Source organism: Lithobates pipiens, unplaced genomic scaffold, assembly GCF_037356315.1.
Source record: "Lithobates pipiens isolate NorthernLeopardFrog02 unplaced genomic scaffold, aLitPip1_a1.2 Scaffold_16, whole genome shotgun sequence".
NCBI lineage: Eukaryota > Metazoa > Chordata > Amphibia > Anura > Ranidae > Lithobates > Lithobates pipiens.
The window spans coordinates 560,183,450-560,204,231 of NW_027507748.1; the positions used below are offsets into that span (position 1 = coordinate 560,183,450).

Consider the following 20,782-nt stretch of genomic DNA (forward strand, 5'->3'; position numbering starts at 1 on the left):
ACAAGACACTGACCTGAGACAAGTATTCAAGACAGAAATCCCAATTCCACTGGTTATATGATTGTTCTGAATTACTAGCTCACATGAAATCGGGACTCAGGTTTATTCATTCCAGTTTATATCATATTAACATTGTCTTTTTACAGCCAGACTGAGCAAGGACTTGAAAGTGCATGTTGGCAATGATGCAGCCTGTTGCCAGTTATTTTGTGTTAGGTAATACCCCTCTCTAAAAATGAAACCTCCCTTTACAACATGCCTCCAGGTATGGAAGAGGCCTGGGGCCATCATAATAAAAAAAAAAAAACAGAATTATGATTTTGGGAAAAAATTTTTTTTTTTTTTATAGAATTCTGAGTTTATTTTTTTTATTTTTATTTTTTTTTAAATTCTGAGTTTGAAAGTCAGAATTCTGAGTTTAAAAAAAAAAAACAATTCTACAGAATTCTGAGATTAAAAGTCAGAATTCTGAGTTGTTTATATAATGGATATGAAGAATTACTTTTTAATTATCAGGAATATACATAGTCCTAGACTGTGCATCATCTAAAAGGGCATGCATATTATGAGATGTTGTTTTGTGATGGACAGAGAAGTGAATTTTAGAACTTATTGGCCTACTTATTTGCAGACCCAAGAAGAGGGAGTTTCAGGAGACCAGGTTAATGTGAATATAATTATTTGTAGAGCAGGACAGCCTGGTACATTGAATGTATGATTAAAGCTCAAGGCGGTTTGCTGGGTGGTAATCCACCTATAGTAACGTAGAAAACCTATAAGAAAAAAGAGAAATAAATGGATGCTGTTAGTTATCATTAACATTAGAACGTTACTAAGAACATAGCAGCGTAGAGAAACATGCTTTGCATATTTTTGCAAGAAAAAAACATTTTTCTTCTTCACAAGAGCCTGCAGAGAATTGCTCCCCAAGATCAGTGGATCAGGGGTGAAATGTAATGCTTCTGCTAACTCTTCCTAAAGCTCTGTGCCCCTTACCTCTGTATGGACTGTCATTTTCAGAGTTGTAGGAAGTGTGAGTGGGATTACAAGCGCTCTGATCAGCATGCTCGCCATTCATTGGAACTACAAGTTCTTCTGCTGCAGTGGAAGACAGGACATGTAGTTTATTAATTGACAGATCCCTATGAATTAATGACGTGGCTGTGCAGACGGAGGCCTGCACAACTGCGCCAATATCAAATATCAAAGCAGCTGCGGGGGGAGAGGAACCCCTGCCTGTTGTCAAAGGGAAGGGAGGACTAAGGGGGAGAGGGGGTCTGCTTAAACATGTTGCACCCTAAATCTGGTTGTAACATGTAATATGTTCAAAAGGTGAACCTATCTTTTAATAGAATTTAAAACTTACATCCACAATGTATAGTATTTACCAGCTTTAGACTGCTGATACACAGGCAGACCACAGTAGAACCAAAACCCCAAGGCATGAGTTATATTACCAAATAAAAACTTTGCCTTACAAGTTCTTTTATACAAATCAGCATTTATTACTGCTGAATGTTTGAACAGCAGTGTATTGTCAGCATTGTTCATACTTTTGCTAAATGTCTATACAGATGATCTTATTTGACATGTCTTTGAAAATGGAGACTTTGCTCTGTGGCTCAACAACATTCACTGGTTTCCCAGGCACATGTACCTGCTGCTCTTTATATTTACACGTTGCTTCATTTTCCAGCCAAAAATCAAGCAGCGTTATATCCAAAGGGCACCTGGACTTTGTCTCTTGCTTGCTTCCATGTCAGAATGTAATGAGTCAGCACCCAGTAACTGCTTCTCCCTTGTCACCATCTTGTTGTAATCTGGATTTTAAGGACAAGGAAAAATCCAAATACGTTAGCAAAATGCTCTTCTAAGTTCATATTAGGTATTTATTATTGAAGCAGTATTATGTACAGTATTACTTATTTTATCATTGTTTAGTAAAATAAGATCTCCAGGTACCAAGACATAGCTTAGCTTATTCGGTAAGGGCTGATAGGCAAAATGTTGCAATGAACAGTACCCAATCAGAAGATAATATTTTGGTAAAGTGACTTAAAGGGTAACTCCACTTTTGTGGGGGAAAAAAATAGCAAATAAAAAAAATTGTATAGTGTATACAATTGCGACACAAGTCATATTATAATTGTTATTAAAAATTACCTTTCCTTTTCAATCTGCAGCTCTGTAATTTTCTGAAAATGCAATGCAATATGCCTACCTGGAGGTGTTCTGTACACAGAGTGTATACAGAACGCCCCCCAGAAATTAAATTTTCCGCTTGTGTGATTGGCTTACCAATTTTTCCAAAAAGTCTACCTTAAGATACAAGTTGGATTTCTGGCATCCCTTGCAACAAAAATCGAATTTTTTGTAAGATATTTTCAATAGGAATTCACGGCTAAAGGGCAATTTTGCTCATTAGAGCCCTGCAGAAAACCACTCCCATTAGACTCACTTGGCACAGGGGCACAGAGGAACAAACAGTGATTTCTTCAGAATAACAAAAGGTAGGAATCTGCAACAAAGTTGGTTGAAATCCTTGTAATGTACATCTTATTAAGACTGATTCTGTACTTTAAAAAGCATTTCTCACACATGGTAGACTTCAGCCTATTCACAAGCTCAAGACTATGAGAAAACTGAAGTCCACCTACCAACCTCGTGCAATGATATTACCTTCTACTCGCATCCCGAGCACCATTGAATTCTTTTTGAATTGGTTAGCACAGAGGACTTCTTTTTAGCAGATTACTAGCTCTCTTATTTCAACTTCATAGGATAATAACATCCTTTAATAGTCCAAGAATAATTAATTTATTGTTATATCTCATTAAAGTATTAGTCAAATGGCATGGCAATAATAAGACTCCATATCCAAGTTCTTAATTTGCAACATTATGGGTGAGTTCTTTCCTTGCTCAAGCAAGAATTTAAAACAAAAATTCTCAGACTGAGAAAGGGTTGCCCAGACTAATTCAAATCTCATGTGATTGGTGCTCTAAAGGGATCTAACCACAGTTGGACTATTGCAAAATATTATCATGCCCTGAAGTTGAGTAAATAAGCTATAATGGACAATTACAGGTTTTGGGCTTGTGTCCATGGCATGATTCTGAGCTCATTCAGAATTTTCAGAATTTATTGATCAGCATATTTAAAGCGGGAGTCCGCCTGGGACTCCGCGTTTTTTTTTTTTTTTTTAAAGTCAGCAGCTACAAATACTGCAGCTGCTGACTTTTAAAATGGTGACACTTACCTGTCCAGCGCGCCCGCGATGTCCGCACCCGAAGCCGATCTCTAGATCGACACTCGGGTGCTGCCGCCGCCATCTTGGGTATGGGAATCAGGAAATGGAGCCTTTCGGCTTCATTTCCCGGTTCCCTACTGCGCATGCGCGAGCCGCGCGGCGCAATCCGGACGGTCCCTGCTGCCTCTGGGAACTGTGTGTTTCCCAGCAGGCAGCGGGGCACTTGCGCAAAGGGGCGGGCAGTTGCGGAAAGGGGCGTAATCTACGCCCCTTTCCACAGACAGCTATCCCGGAAGTGGGTGCAGTTACCTGGATTATCCAGGTAACTGCACCCCCCCTCCCCCCTGAAAGGTGCCAATTGTGGCGCCGGAGGGGGGGGGGATTCCGATGAGCGGAGGTCCATTTTAGGGTGGACCTCCGCTTTAAAGAGGAGTTCTACCCAAAAATGGAACTTCCTCTTTAAACACTCCTCGACCCCCTTACATGCCACATTTGGCATGTCATTTTTGGGGGGGGGGGAGTGGGGGCTTCGTTAGGAGGGGGACTTCCTGTATCACTTCCTCCTTCTGCCCGGGACAACCAAGTTGACTCCTCCTTTTGCCTTAGGTGGCCCCTCCCTCTAGGTGATCTCCCGGGACATGCGACAGGTCCGAGGAGCTCGCCTGTCCACTCCGTACATGTGCCATGCGTGCCCGGCCGTGAAGCCGAAAGCTGTCACGGCCGGATGCCCAGAGGGGAAATGGAGGCGCCGGTGGAGACGAGGGGGAGAGGAGCGGCGCTCCGTTCAGCCGCATTGCTGGACCATGGAACAGGTAAGTGTCTGTTTATTAAAAGTAAGCAACTACACTTTTTGTAGCTGCTGACTTTTAATAAACATAAAAAGCCTGGAACTCCCCTTTAACCTGCAATTATCTTCCTTAAATGGGAATTTGCTTTCACATTGCCTTTTCAAAACAGTCCCTTATTCTGTTGAAAAGAAGTTCTATGTGCTGACCAGTTTGGACAGAACATGCTAAAACCAACAGCACTTTTGACGTAATGCCTATGGCCCTGCACAGCATATCGCTAACCTTCCTCCTAGCCTAATCCTAAACCATCTCTAGACCTAAATCTTACCTATCTGCTTCAAACAACCACCAAACACTTAAAGGGGTTGTAAAGGTAATTTTTTTATTTTCTACATAGGTTCCTTTGAGCTAGTGCATTGTTGGTTCACTTACCTTTTCCTTTGATTTCCCTTCTAAATGTTTTTTTGCTTTGTCTGAATATCTCACTTCCTGTTTCTCCTCAGTAAACTTCTCACCATCATCCGAGCTGGTGGTTAGTCAGCCAGAACAGCTTACTGAACAGCTTACTGAGGAGGAACAGGAAGTGAGAAATTCAGACAAAGAAAACAAAGAAAAAAAAACATTTAGAAGGGAAATCGAAGGAAAAGATAAGTGAACCAACAATGCACTAGCTTAAAGGAAGCTATGTAGAAAATAAAAAATTTACCTTTACAACCCCTTTAAGCCTCATACACACGATTGCATTTTCCGAGGGGAAATGTGTGATGACAGGTTGTCGAAAATCTGACCACGTGTATGCTCCATCGGACAATTGTTGGACAAATGTTGGATGGCAAGTTTATAAATTTTCCATGGACAAATGTCTGTTGTCGGATTTTCTGAGCGTGTGTACAGAAGTCCGTTGAACAAAAGTCCAAAGTACAAACATGCATGCTCGGCAGCAAGGATGAGCCAGAAGCGGTCGGTCTTGTAAACTAGCGTTCGTAAATGCAAAATTAACGTTCGTGATGTGGCAAATTATGAAATATCGAAATGCAGCGCATATTCTCTTCTTCTTTAATGGGATAATAATGAAGCTGCTTTGCTGGTGATACCGATGGAGTTATTGCAAACACATTTTCAAAGGCTTTTTTTTCTAGTGATATCAAGAATAATATTATTACCGTATATACTCGAGTATAGGCCGACCCGAATATAAGCCGAGGCCCCCAATTTACCCCCAAAAAAACTGGCAAACTTATTGACTCGTGTATAAGCCGAGGGTGAGACATGCCTGTCCATCCCTGTGTGTGTGTCCGTCCATCCCTGTGTGTCCGTCCATCCCTGTGTGTCCGTCCATCCCTGTGTGTCCGTCCATCCATCCCTGTGTGTGTGTGTGTCCATCCATCCATCCATCCCTGTGTGTGTGTGTCTCCATCCATCCATCCATCCATCCCTGTGTGTGTGTGTCTCCATCCATCCATCCATCCCTGTGTGTGTGTGTATCCATCCGTGTGTGTGTGTGTGTGTGTGTGTGTGTGTGTGTGTGTGTGTGTGTGTGTGTGTCCAGCCTACCTGTGTCCCGAGCCTTTGTCCCGAGCCTCCGTCCCGTGCCTTGCCTCCTTGCCTCCGTGCCTTGCCGCCGTGCCTTGCCTCCGTCCCGTCCCGTCCCGTCCCGTGCCGTGCCTTGCCTTGCCTCCGTCCCGTGCCCTCTTCGTCGGCGCCTCGGCGGCCATTGTAAAATTCAAAAGCTGCGCCGCCGCCTTCGCCTGTGATAGGCGGAACACTGAATTTCCCAGCAGCCTGTGTTCCGCCTATCACGTACATCGTATCATCCTCGTCCGTAGTACGAGGATGATACGATGTCCGTGATAGGCGGAACACAGGCTGCTGGGAAATTCAGTGTTCCGCCTATCACAGGCGAAGGCGGAGCCGGAGGCGCGGCTTTTGAATTATAGAATGGCCGCTGTCTGTCTGCTCGACACGCTGATCGAGCGGGCAGACAGCGATGACTCGAGTATAAGCCGAGGGGGGCACTTTCAGCCTCAAAAAAGAGGCTGAAAATCTCGGCTTATACTCGAGTATATACGGTATTAATAAAGCATTATTATGCTTTTTTTTTTTTTTTTATTTGGGTAAGTTACCACAACACCATTATCACATAATTTTTAAGATCAAAGATACAACTATGTTGCCATCCCTTGTTAATTTTACATTGTATTTTTTAAAATGTAACTGCCTACTCCCAAACTGCCATTTGAAGCAAAACACATAGCCAATTATTATTCTCCACAATTTTTTTTTATTGTGCATTAAAAAAGAAGACAAATAAAATTTACACATGCTATCTGCAAATAGAACTTAACCAAAAAGTGCATTCTATGCATCCAAAAATATAGAAAATATACAAAATAAAATCATTATTCAACCAAAAAAATAACTCCAAGGCCAATAAGAAATAACATGTTATCTCCTCCGATTCCGAAACATGGCTCGTTGGCGAACGGCCATTCAGAAACAAACTGAAAAGTGCGAATCCACACTCACCAAACTCCTACTAACATGAAACTTGCAGAAGGAGAAAAAAAGGGTGGTGGTGCTAAAGATCTGAAAAACAACATAGTATGTCACTACGTTCATAATTGTGTGGCCGTGTGTATGTAAGACAAGTTTGGGCCAATGCCCTTCGGACAAAATTCCATGGTTTTGTTGGCCAACAATCCGATTGCGTGTATGAGGCTTAACACTATCAGGGAAATGCCCCAGTAAAAGCTCAATCCCAGCACTTTTTTTCAGGTCTTTATTGCAAGCTGTTTCCCTATTGGGGGAATTTCCCTTTTACTTCCTGTGGGGACAGAAAGTGATGGGAAATATCTCCAGTGGGAACAAAAATTGCAATAGAACACTTTTCATTAAAATGGGAAAGGTTTAGAACATCTGTCAAGATATTGTTAATTTAAATATATCCTATTCAAGCAAGTACCTACAACCACTGTGTCAGGGTAGTCAATTCACATAGGCTAATCAGCCATTACATACAGATGAACCTCTTACAAAAAAATGAGGGTGTAAGGGACCTTTGAGGTACCATTAACCAAACCAGTAAATAAAATTTACAAAGATTTATTACTATTACAATAAAAACAGAAAACCGAAAAAAATCATGCACAGGCTAATACATAATCATTGGCTCACATTACTGGAATCATATGTCTACATTTGATGGTATAGTTACATATTTATGTACTTACATAGTAGGTGAGGTTGAAAAAAGACACAAGTCCATTAAGTCCAATCGATGTGTGTGATTATATGTTAGTATTACATTGTATATCCCTGTATGTTGTGGTCGTTCAAGTGCTTAGCTAATAGTTTCTTGAAACTATCAATGCCCCACGCTGAGGCTTGTTTAAAGGGAATTCCACATCCTTGCCACTCTTACAGTAAAGAATCCTCTACGTAGTTTTCTTCTATTTTTAACATGTCTTGTTAAAATCCCTTCTGCAAAAAAAAGGTTTATCCCTACTGTGAGGTCACCAGTATGGTATTTATAAATTTAAATCATATCCCCTCTCAAGCGTCTCTTCTCCAGAGAGCATACGTTCAGTGCTCGCAACCTTTCCTCATAACTAATATCCTCCAGACCCTTTATTAGCTTTGTTGCCCTTATTTGTACTTGCTCCATTTCCAGTACATCCTTCCTGAGGACTGGTGCCCAGAACTGGACAGCATACTCGAGGTACGGCCGGACCAGAGCCTTGTAGAGCGGGAGAATTATCATTTTATCTCTGGAGTTGATCCCCTTTTTAATGCATGCCAATATTCTGTTGGCTTTGTTAGCAGAAGCTTGGCATTGCATGCCATTGCTGAGTCTACTAGGACCCCTAGGTCCTTTTCCATCCTAGATTCTCCCAGAGGTTCTCCCCCCAATGTACAGATTGCAGTCATATTTTTGCCACCCAAATGCATTATCCTATATATCCTAACATATTAATTCCATGCATATCATATGAAACCCACAATTCTGACTTGTTTGGAGACTTGCTCTTCTACTGGGGCAACATCCTGGATCTACACACAGAAATTAAATTCAAATTAAAAATGATAGTAAGATGTATATGTATAAGAAAAAACTTGTACCCATGGGTGCCACATTAACACTATAATATAAAGTACCATGATTTCTCTCCCGTGGGGCTGTAGGCGATCCACCTTCCCTCTTCTCCGATGGCTCTGATGGAAACATGCAGAGTGCCGTGTTTTTAACCAATTCCCACAGGCCGCTCTCTTACTAATTGCATGCATTATGCCCCAAACACACTATCAGTTTTTCTGCTGATTTTTTTCCCTTCAGGTTTACCAAAACCACGTAGTGCAAGGGCCTTCCTGATTGCATACAAATTGAAACGGTTTGACCATATATTATATGGTTTTGGTAAATCTGAAGGAAAAACTCAGCAGAAAAACTGATCGTCTGTATGGGGCTTAATCCACCCAACAATTCTGTTAGTGCCATTTCAATCATAACAATATTTAGTGTTATTATGGCACCCATTGCTTCAAGTGTTGCCTTCAGTTGTGAGATCACAGGGCAGGAAAAGTTTGAACATCTCAATAAACAATACAAGTACTCAAACTCAGTTTATATTTTCATAATCTTATAACAGAGAGGCTGATTTACTAAAGGCAAGTATACTGTGCACTGCAAGTGCACCAGCAAGTGCGCTTCAAGTGAAGAGCAAGTATAGTTGTGCTAGATCTGAGGAGGAGCTCTGAAATAAGGCAAAGCTCTGCTGATTTCTATCATCCAATCAAGTGCAAGCAAAAATGCTGTTTGTTTTTTTTTCCCCTGCATGTTCCCCTCAGATCTAGAGCAACTTTTTGCCTTTAGTAAATCAACCCCTGTGTGTTTGTGTGATAGGCCCCTTTTTACAGTTCTCTAGGCTTATTTAGTACATCAACACAAAGAACAATGGCAATGTGCAAAGTGCAAAAACCATGTAATGAGGTTTCAGGTTAATATAAATATAATTTATAATTGGATGCAATGGTTTATTACACTTCGCATATCATCATGCTCGTAGTACTGCCTTACTGAATAATTGGAGTGATTGTCTGAAAATAACTAAGTGAAAATGACATAATTACAGTATATTTGATCCAAATGCTGTAAAAATAATTATAGAAAAGTTCAGTTTACATGGAAGACTTGCTAAGATAAGTTCTCAGTTCACATTTTCGTAAATGTAACAGTTCCCATGAAAGGACATGTTTGGTAAGCAGCTGGCAGTAAAAGAATTTGGCTGCATACATCCATAGATAAATAAATAGAACATCTTGCCAGAATCTGATGACACCTTGCTGAATACATAGTTAGGAAGTGTGTGAAAGGTTTCTTAAATAAATTGGAACATTCCATCATTACAGAAAAGTACATCGAAATACGTTCCAAAAATGCTGTCTCATATTGTGGAATGTACTTAGTGCAGTCACTATAAATCTGAGGGGAAGATCTGAAATGAGGGGAAGCTCTGCTGATTTTATCATCCAATCATGTACAAGCAAAAATTTTGTTTTTTATTTTCCTTGCATGTCCCCCTCAGATCTACAGTGACAGCACGTCTAAGTGCATTTGTAGTGCAAAGTAGATTTGCCTTTAGTAAATAACCCCCAGAATCTCACAAACGTGAGTACACCCCTCACATTTTTGTAAATATTTTATTATATATTTTCATGTGACAACACTGAAGAAATTACACTTTGCTACAATGTAAAGTAGTGAGTGTACAGCTTGTATAACAGTGTAAATTTGCTGTCCCCTCAAAAAAACTCAACACACAACCATTAATGTCTAAACCACTGGCAACAAAAGTGAGTACACCCCTAACTGAAAATTTCCAAATTGGTCTCAAAGTGTCAATATTTTGTGTGGCCACCATTGTTTTCCAGCACTGCCTTAACCCTCTTGGGTATGGAGTTCACCAAAGTTTCACAGGTTGCCACTGGAGTCCTCTTCGACTCCTCCATGACGACATCACATAGCTGGGGAATGTTAGAGACCTTGCGCTCCTCCACCTTCTGTTCAAGGATGCCGCACAGATGCTCAATAGGGTTTAGGTCTGGAGACATGCGTGGTCAGTCCATTACCCTCAGCTTCTTTAAAAAGGCAGTAGTTATCTTGGAGGTGTGTTTGGGGTCATTATCACATTGGAATACTGCCCTGCAGCCCAGTCTCTGACAGGAGGGGATCATGCTCTGCTTCATTATATCACAGTATGTGTTGGCGTTCATGGTTCCCTCCATGAACTTTAGCTCCCCAGTGCAGGCAGCACTCAGGCAGCCCCAGACTATGGCACTCCCACCACATTTCTTGAGTGTAGGCAAGACAAACTTGTCTTTGTACTTACCTGGTTTCTGCCACACACACTTGATACCATCTGAACCAAATAAGTTTATCTTGGCCTCATCAGACCACAGGACCATGTCCTCAGTCTGCTTGTCTTCAGCAAACTGTTTACGGGCTTTCTTGTGCATCATCTTTAGAAGAGGCTTCCTCCTGGGAGGACAGCCATGCAGACCAATTTGATGCAGTGTGCTGTGTATGGTCTGAGCACTGATAGGCTGACCACTCACTCCTTCAACCTCAGCAGCAATGCTGGCAGCACTCATACATCTATTTCCCAAAGACAATCTCTGGATATGATGCTGAGCACGTGCGCTCAACTTCTTTGGTCGACCATGGCAAGGCCTGTTCTGAGTGGAACCTGTCCTGTTAAACCACTGTATGGTCTTGACCACAGCTCAATTTCAGGATCTTGGCAATCGTCTTATGACCTAGGCCATCTCTATGTAGAGCAACAATTCTTTTTTTCAGATCCTCAGAGTTCTTTGCCATGAGGTGCCATGTTGAAATTCCAGTGACCAGTATGAGAGATTGAGAGCAATAACACCAAATTTAACGCACCCGCTCCCTATTCACACCTGAGACCCTGTAACACTAACGAGTCACGTGACACCAGGGAGGGAAAATGGATAATTTGGCCCAATTTGGACATTTTTACTTAGGGGTGTCCTCACTTTTGTTGCCAGCGGTTTAGACATTAATGGCTGTGTGTTATTTTGAGGGGACAGCAAATTTACACTGTTATACAAGCTGTACACTCACTTCTTAACATTGTAGCAAAGTGTCATTTCTTCAGTGTTGTCACATGAAAAGATATAATAAAATATTGACAAAAATGTGAGGAGTGTACTCACTTTTATAAGATACTGTATAAATTTATATATATATGACAGGGCATGCTCTGTGTCATGGTGTAGTAGGTGCTTGTTGGCAGCTAAGGCTCCCATCCATTCGAGGATTTAAGTCTCATTAAGAGAGTATGGGTATCGGAGCCCAAAGACAGCTGACCTGACCAGAAGCCTAGTAGAAAAATTTGCAGTTTTGTGTGGAACAAGACTAAAGTTTAGAGCTGACGTTAATAGCCAGCAATCTAATGGATTGATGTTGTACACTATTTGAGGCTGCTACCCCTGTGAGGGCAACCCTCCTGTAAAAAAAAAAAAAAAAACCTTCACTTTGAACATGAGAAAAAAGCCCTTAACCACAAGTGTACACCTGACACCTAATCTTCACACAAATATATATATATATATATGTATATATATATATATATATATATATATATATATATATATATATATATATATATATATATATATATATAGTTTATAGGGTGAGAAAAAAAGTGGCACATGCGCAATCCTGCCTAGAAGCAGAGTGGATCTGATCCTTCTCTGCTGCAGTTTTACTTTCATTTTCACAGATTATCTTCCCACCCCTTCACAGTGACTGTACAGTGAAGGAAGAAGTAGCACATCAATTAAGTAATCACTCTGCCACAGTGCTCTCTTCTCCAAGCAGCATGCTCCTTGTACTACAGCATACTTGACAGGTTCCTTTTTTTGCTTCTACCGCCCCTCTCTGAACCCTGAGTGATATTATATCAAATTCAGGTATTTACACTGTTTGCATATTTTATCTCTGCCTGGAATTCAGCTTTAGGTTTTAAGTGGATATATTTACTTTTCAAATAAGTATTTGGACATATTTTGTGCAGTTCCTAAAATGGTTCTGTTTTCATGTTACTCTTGTTATGGACCGGTAGCAGTGTTCCTTATGGTGGAACAGAAGTGGTTTTATAGAAAAGGCTGAGATCTTTTTTATGACCACAAATCCACGTACACACGACAGCGTTGGTTGGAACCTGTGCTGGGTTTGTGGGTTCCTGGGATTTAGATCAGATCCAGGGATTGCCCTATGGAAATCAAGACAGTTTGGAGGTATGCTTCCTGGTAGGGGCAGCCTCATATCAGAAGCTCCAGCAAGAATAGTGATCAGCACAGTAGTGACATCACCAAACCTCATTCCAAATCTCCTGAGACTAGCAGTCAGAGGTAGCAGTGTCGTAGATCTCACACAGCAGATAAACAGCTAGGAGACTTTAGGAGATGGGGTGCCTAGGCACTCTTGCTAGAAAAAAGGCAAATCGTTACTGTTCAGACATAGTTAAAGTGGTTGTAAATGCTGAAGGCTTTTTACCTTCATGTATTCTATGCATGCAGGTAAAAAACCTTCTGTGTGCTGCTCCCCCCACAGCCCCCCTAATACTCACCCAAGCCTCCTCTCAATCCAGCGATGTCCACAGGAGTCTCAACTGTCCAGCCTCTCTCTCTCCTCATTGGGTGAGACACAGCATTGGTTCCCAATGCTGTCAATTACAGCCAGTGAGCCAATGGGGAGAGAGTGGGGGGCAAGGCCGAGCCAAGGCTCTATGTGTCTTATGGATGCATAGAGCGGGGCTCGAGAGCGAGCACGCACCAGTGCCCTCATAGCAAGCAGCTTACTATTGACAGCAGTGGTCAAGGGGGAGGAGCGCCGGAGAAGGACCCAAGAAGAGGATTGGGGCTGCATTGTGCAAAATCATTGTTATTGTTAATCAGTGTTATTATCAGTGTATTATTCGTTTTTTATTTTATTTTTTTAAACAAATCATTATTATCACATTTACATTTATAGATGTTCCCTATATCTTCAAATTCTCACCTTTTAACTTTAGGTCCAGTTTAAATGATGCACACCCCACCCACCTTGCAAATATTCAGCAAATATATGTACCCCATCCATTGTAAGTAACCATTATAGTCATACATATGTAAAATATGCCTACTGGGTTAGGTTAGCAAAACTTAGGCATCAAGCTGTAGGTAAAGTACACATGAGATGGTATTAAGATTATTAAACGAGGAATGTGTCTTCCATCACGTGTTACTGAAGGACTTTCCTCCCCCCTCTCCCTCCCCATAAACACACCTTACTGAACATGTCACAGCATTAGACGTGGCTGCCACTGCCAACCTTGCACAGTAGCATAATATGTGTGTCAGCATTTGTCATGCATGACTTGAAAACATGTCTGTGTCTTGCTACAGTCTGTAGTTCTGCTTATCACCTATGATAAATCAGCTATTAGGGAGACAGTAGAGATTAGGTGAAGAGGACAGCCCCAGAGAGTTTAACCTCTTCATGTCGTTATGAACATAAAAAAAAAAAGTTCTACATTTCAATAACACAATTTAAAGCGGGGTTCCACCCTAAAGTGGAACCTCCGCTGATCGGAACCCTCCCCCCCTCCGGTGTCACAATTGGCACCTTTCAGGGGGGAGGGGGTGGAGATACCTGTCAAAGACAGGTATTTACCCCCACTTCCGGGCATAGACTCCCGTGGGAGTCTACGCCATTTCCTGTCCTGCCGCGCTGTCTGCTGGGACACACACGGGTCTCAGAGACAGCGCAGAGAATTCCTATTGCGCTGCGCGACTCGCGCATGCGCAGTAGGGAACCGGGAAGTGAAGCCGATTCGCTTCACTTCCTGATTCCCTCACCTAGAATGGTGACGGCAGCAGCCGAGAGCCGAGCGATCGATCAGCTTTGGCATCGCTGGAACCCGGGACAGGTGAGTGTCCATTTATTAAAAGTCAGCAGCTGTAGTATTTTAGCTGCTGGCTTTTAATTTTTTTATTTTTTGGTGGAATCCCTCTTTAAGGCCTTGAGCCAGAGATGTAACTAAAACCTTCAGGGCCCTGGTGCAAGAAACCATGAAGGGCCCCCTGACCTCTAGTCCCAGGGCCCTACCCAATGATCCTGGGGTCCTTTTCTCCCGTCGTGGGGTCCTTTATTATGGTCCTACAGCAAGACTCCTTCCTGCCGTCTTGGGTAGGATTGCCACCTTTTCTTCCAGCCAAACCTGAGGCGAAGGTATCCCACTAAACTTATATTTTGTGATTAAATAACAATTTTAATTATATATATATTTAATAACAGAGTCCCCCCTTACATCAGAGTCCACAGAGTTCCCTCTTTACATCTGAATCCAGAGTTTTACTTTACATCTGAATCCACAGAGTTCCGCTTTACATCTGAATACGCAGAGTACCCTTACACTGTAAGGGGGTCTCTGCAGACTCTGATATAAGTGAGAACTCTGGAGACTTTGAAATTAAGGAAGGATAGTGAGAACTCTGATGTAAGAGGGACACTAGTGTAAAGAGTAACTCCTGGTAACCAGAGCACTCACATCATTGTTCCCAGCATTCCCCTTTAAACAGGGTTCCCATAGCCCCTGTTACTTCAGAGGGAAAAGAAACTTTGCATAGAGGCTGATAAGCTGCCAACACTCCACTAGTCAAATTGTGCAAAAATCATATAACCAAATAGTGTTGCGCTCAATAGTGGAAAAATATACATGAATTACTTTAAATTCAAATGGTGGATATATGTGAATAAACCACCAAAATAGTTAAAGTGCTGAAAAATACATATAAACAGCATTCAAAATGGTTCAAAATTCATATGTAAATGCCATGTGGCAGTACATATGTGAAAAATAATAAAACGTTAACATAAAAGTCTCTCTTGTTTGTTCAAAGAAGATAAACTGTGATCCTGGAAGTGTAAAGTGATAAGGTTGGCACGCTTACCAGGAATGGTGGACACACGTACGTTACAGCACGTGGGTCAAACAGACATGTGAGGATGTACCTCAGCAGTATCCACCACAAGGAAAACAATGTTTTATAGGAATAGAGAATTCGATATTGCACAAGAGGTTCCAATATCCAGACACCGACTCCAAAGTGTGCGGTGGCCCGCATCAGATATTGCAGATGGTGTGCATAAAAAACAAATAACTGCACATAGCGTGATACTGTTTGGTATGTTTAATGATTATAAAGGGGGTTTACACTTACAAAAGTTCCAATAAAAATAAGCTTGTATCTTAAAGTAGTAAAGGTGATATGCAATGATCTCACGAGCGACACCCAATGCGTTTCGTCCTATTAGGCATCATCTGGGGTGTGAGGGTCACGGGTAGTCATTGCTATATATTTAACCCCTTAGCGCCGACCGTACGCACATATGTGGCCTCACCTTGAAGGGGTTATAACAGGGAGATGCCTGCAGTTGCAGGCATCACCCCGGTACTGTTTTTTTAGAGTTGGCGGTTGGCTATTTAGTGATAACAACCGATGGGGCTAAAATACGCTCAGCTGTTATCCAAAGGTGCGGGAGGGGATACATCCCCCTCCCGCCGCCTCCTGCCGCTCTTCCCAGGCCTCATGTCCCACCAGGAGACAAGATCCTGCACTTTTGCTAGCTAAGCTGATACTGGAACGAAGCTGGAAATGGCTTTGATCTAGTCTCCTATGTAAAAACATGGAAGCAATGTCACAACGTCACTTCCGGTTTACTCAGCTGCCAATGGCGCCGATCTAAAAAAAATGACCGAATATTTAGAATCACCGTTTTTGGCAATCTAAATATTTTAAATGCAAAGAAGGGATTTGGGGTCTTTTATACCCCGGATCCCTCCATAAAGTGTACCTGTCACCACCTATTACTGTCACAAGGGATGTTTATATTCCTTGTGAGAGCAATAAAAGTGATCAGATTTTTTTTTAAAGGGACAAAAAACAGAAAAAAAATAAGAAAAAAAAAACATTTTTTAAAAGAGTCCCCGTCCCCACGTGCTCATGCAGCAAAGAAAACAAATGTTGAAGTTGCGCCAGAATATGTAAACGATGTTCAAATCAAACGTGAGGTACCGTCGCAATAGTCAGAGTAAGAGCAATAATTCTAGCATAAGACCTCCTCTGTAACTCTAACCTGGTAACCGTAAAACATTTTTTAAAGTGTTGCCTATGGAGATTTTTAGGTACCATAATTTCTCGACATTCCACAAGTGTGCACAATTTTAAAGCATGACATGTTAGGTGTCTATTTACTCAACGTAACATCCTCTTTCACATTATACAAAAAAATTGGGATTACTTTACTATTTATTTATTTTTTAATTCATGAAAGTGTCTTTTTCCCCAATAATTGCATTTGAAAGACCGATGCGCAAATACTGTGTGACATAAAATATAGCAACAATCGCCATTTTATTCTCTAGGGTCTCTGCTAAAAATATATATACAATGTTTGGGGGTTCTAAGTAATTTTCTTGCAAAAAATATGGATTTTAACTTGTAAGCAACAAATATCAGAAATAGGCTTAGGCATGTAAGGGATACGTAATCTCACAATAAGATTTGCAGATTTGCATCTAAAATGGCAACAGGGGACACCTGGATTTTCAAATCCGTGGTGTCAAAATATGGCGCCAGATTGCTTTCTATGCCTCACTATCAGACCACCCTGTGAATGGAATGAGAAAAAGGGCATGGCTCGACATGGCTCAAGCCTCGTTCTCGGCTGGGACATTTCGTTGCAATGCCAACATGCCCATTGAAGCACACTTAATGGGACATAGCCAACCTAGAACAGTATGTTTCCGAAATAGATGATCCCTAGAAGTCTTTGTTGGGATGTAAACCCTCAAAAGGGTGATCTACATCTGGAATCTTGGTTTAACTACTTGCCCACAGGGCACTTACACCTCCTTCCTACCCAGGCCATTTTTCAGCTTCCAGCGCTGTCGCACTGACTATTGCGCGGTCATGCTACACTGTACCCAAATTACATTTTTATAATTTTCTTCACACAAATAGAGCTTTTTTTTAAAGTGGCGTAGAATTCAAGCGGTAAGCCGTCTAATCCTGGGGCCTTGGACGCTGCCAGGCAGGAGATAGCCGCAGAGATATCTTCTATAGTAATAGGGGTTTCTAACAGTTCAAGCTGTTCATCAGCCAGTCTGGGAAATGCAACTCCTGCCAGGTAGTCCCTGGTGTCTTGGGGAGTGTGGGTGACCCGGGAGGTGTAAAGTGCACGGTAGAACTTCCCAAATTCCTCTGCCACCAGTTGCAGATCGGTGATATCGTTCCCCCGCGGATCTAACAATGACACTACCACAGGGGGATGTGCGTCCAGATGGGCCAGGTATGCAAGTAGTTTACCCGATCGCTCACCGTACTCAAACACCCTCTGTCTACAAAAAGATGCGCTGCTTAGCTTTCTCAATGTGCAACTGGGAAACCTGACGCATCTGTACCCTAAGATTATTGGCTGTGCTGGGCGAAGGGTCCCGGTGGAACGCCTCTTCCAGCACCTGTTCTGCAGCCGGTTGCAGAATAAGTTTAGATAACCTTTTAACTCTATTAATGCGCGTGGAAAGGAGGGAGCGGGCATGCAGTTTAAACATCTCCCAGGCCATGCTATAAGCAGCTGAGTGCCCGTTAGCCCTGAAGTAATATTGTAGTTCAGTGGGGATGTCTTCCTGGTCCCTCAGAGCCGTCAGCCAAAATTGGTTGAGCCGCCAAGGAGGAGCAGATGAGACGCTCAGGAGCTGGAGCGCAACCCAGTATGGAGTGTGATCCAAAAGTATTCTCGGAGCAAAGCCCACATCCCATAGTTTCGGCGTTAGGGACCTTGAAATTAAAATAAAGTCTATACACGACATAGTGTTGTGACTGGCCGAGAAGCATGAGAAGGCTTTAGCATGTGGGTGTCTGTGGCGCCAAGTATCGACAATAGCAAAGTCGGTCAGCATGCGGTATAGCCTAGTGTGAGCTGGCGAGTCAGAGGGAGGGTCAGGTGCACCCATACGGTCCAGAGCAGGAGTGAGAGTCATATTAAAGTCTCCCATCCACACCGCTGGTACGGAGGGATATTGAGTCATAAAGGCAAGACCCTCACTAATGACAAGTGAATTGTATGGGGGGGGGGGGGGGACATAGCAAGCTAGTATCAGGATAGGGGATCCGTTAATGGTGGCATGTATAAACACATATCTGCCCTGCTGGTCCGCTGCAGTGACATTAAATCAAATGGGACCCTTTTTGCAACCAGGACCGAAACCCCTCTGGAATACGAGGTGTGAGTGGCATGATAGGCTCAGCCTATCCAAGGCTTTTTCAAAGAGGATTGTAAGTGACTCATAACATGAGTCTCAACCAGTACGATGACATCAGCACGCTGAGATTTAAGGAATGTCAGGACAGCGGTGCGCTTAATCTTATTGCGCATGCCCCTGACATTCCACGTCAGGAATTTTAGGGAGCTCATGGCGGATATAGGGCATGCGTAATAAACCGCAGTTGGACTAGGACCAGCCGAGCAGACACGGACAGAGCCATTGGTGGAAACCTCTGTATCAGCCAATATTGATAGTGCACATGTGACGACAGCAACATAGTACCTATAGAAATAACCAGACATTTGTAGATAGGTTGGTATATAAAGACAAATACCCACAACATTTCCCATCCCTCCCAGTCCACTGCCTCCACTGGACATAGTATCCCACAACCAGGTATCAACGGGGGACATCCAACAGGCAAGGCCCATTGGAGGCAAGGGATTTAATTTTAAGGGAGCATAGATACCCATTATAAAAAGAAAAAAAAAGAAGAGGAACAGAAAATGGCAAATAGACAAAGTTCACAAAAATCCTAGGGGGGAGACTCCTTCTCTGAGAAGCGCATGGGGTGTAGGAGCCACAACAGTGTGGCACCATTACAGTCGTGCAGGGAGAGGTCCCATTTGCCAACGGAGCAATAATCAAGGTATAGCAGGAATCCACAGCATCGGTCAGTACGTTGTCTTCAGCCAGTCTCTGTTAGGCGTGGAGGAAGGTCCCATTTGCCAACGGAGCAATAATCAAGGTATAGCAGGAATCCACAGCATCGGTCAGTACGTTGTCTTCAGCCAGTCTCTGTTAGGCGTGGAGGAAGCGGGGATTATGGATCAAAATCACCTGAATGTGGCCAGAATATTGCAAGATCCGGGGTGGTATATATAAAAAAAAAGGGGGGGAGGGGTTGCCATTACTGTCCCCCTGCTCCTTTAGAAAACGCACACACGCAATGTATTCATTAAGGGGATAGACCGTAGGTCAAAGTCAAACAGCATTGCGGAGATAGGAGAGGAGCGGAAAGGGGGGGTTAGAGCACTCGCAGCTTTCAGACAGCATGGCGCGTTCAGGCCCGGCAATCCCTCTGATCGATCCAGGTGGACACCAGTTCGGGGTCCTCGAAGAAATGGGTTCGGTCGTTGCACTCCACACGGAGCTTCGCAGGATACAACATGGCATATTTGAGGTGTAGAGCACGGAGGCGATGTTTAACTTCCTGGAACCTGGACCGGTGTCGCTGCACCTCATTGGAGAAGTCCGGGAAGACAGCCACATGAACGTTGGCATGGGGGATATTTCCTGTAACGGCACCCCTAATATAAAGGGGGTTAACGCCGTTTACGATGTTCCCTCTTCTGGACACACATCCACTCGCTGCCAATATCCACAGCTAAACGACCCTTTCCTATAGGAGCCGACCCCTCTGGCAAAGAGACGAGACGCACTCTGTCCCTTCTGTAGTAGGAATGCCTTTATTAAAAACCAACATTGTATTTTTATACACAATTCAAGGCACATGCTTTAACATGAACAAGAGCCCAGCTCCACCCACACATCCCAAGACGTCTGCTATGCTTCAAACGATCCCACCCAATACACATCTTTTCCACAAAGGGTTAGCAGCCAGTCTGTCTGGCACTTTACAATACACACAAGAATAGACTTAAATGAACAATAGAAATGCAAAACAACTTAATTCTTCACAGCAATGACACTTACCGTATATACTCGAGTATAGGCCGACCCGAATATAAGCCGAGGCCCCCAATTTACCCCCAAAAAAACTGGCAAACTTATTGACTCGTGTATAAGCCGAGGGTGAGACATGCCTGTCCATCCCTGTGTGTGTGTCCGTCCATCCCTGTGTGTCCGTCCATCCCTGTGTGTCCGTCCATCCCTGTGTGTCCGTCCATCCATCCCTGTGTGTGTGTGTGTCCATCCATCCATCCATCCCTGTGTGTGTGTGTGTCCATCCATCCATCCATCCCTGTGTGTGTGTGTGTCCATCCATCCATCCATCCCTGTGTGTGTGTGTCTCCATCCATCCATCCATCCATCCCTGTGTGTGTGTGTCTCCATCCATCCATCCCTGTGTGTGTGTGTCTCCATCCATCCATCCATCCCTGTGTGTGTGTGTATCCATCCATCCCTGTGTGTGTGTGTCTCCATCCATCCATCCCTGTGTGTGTGTGTCCATGTGTGTGTGTGTGTGTGTGTGTGTGTGTGTGTGTGTGTGTGTGTGTGTGTGTGTCCAGCCTACCTGTGTCCCGAGCCTGTGTCCCGAGCCTCCGTCCCGTGCCTTGCCTCCTTGCCTCCGTCCCGTGCCATGCCTTGCCTCCGTCCCGTGTCGT

The 20,782-nt window shown here is 43.1% G+C and overlaps 1 long non-coding RNA gene across 1 annotated transcript in view; it reads right to left on the reverse strand.

Moving 5' to 3' along the window:
• Nucleotides 1-484: 484 nt before the first annotated feature.
• LOC143984453 (uncharacterized) overlaps nt 485-20,782 on the reverse strand; it is a 90,868-nt gene continuing 70,570 nt past the window's right edge. Inside the window, exons 4-6 of the long non-coding RNA XR_013274868.1 lie at nt 1,658-1,820; nt 997-1,098; nt 485-773 (exon numbers count right to left, since the gene is read on the reverse strand). This is a non-coding gene — a long non-coding RNA (uncharacterized LOC143984453). The remainder of the gene's footprint in view (nt 774-996; nt 1,099-1,657; nt 1,821-20,782) is intronic.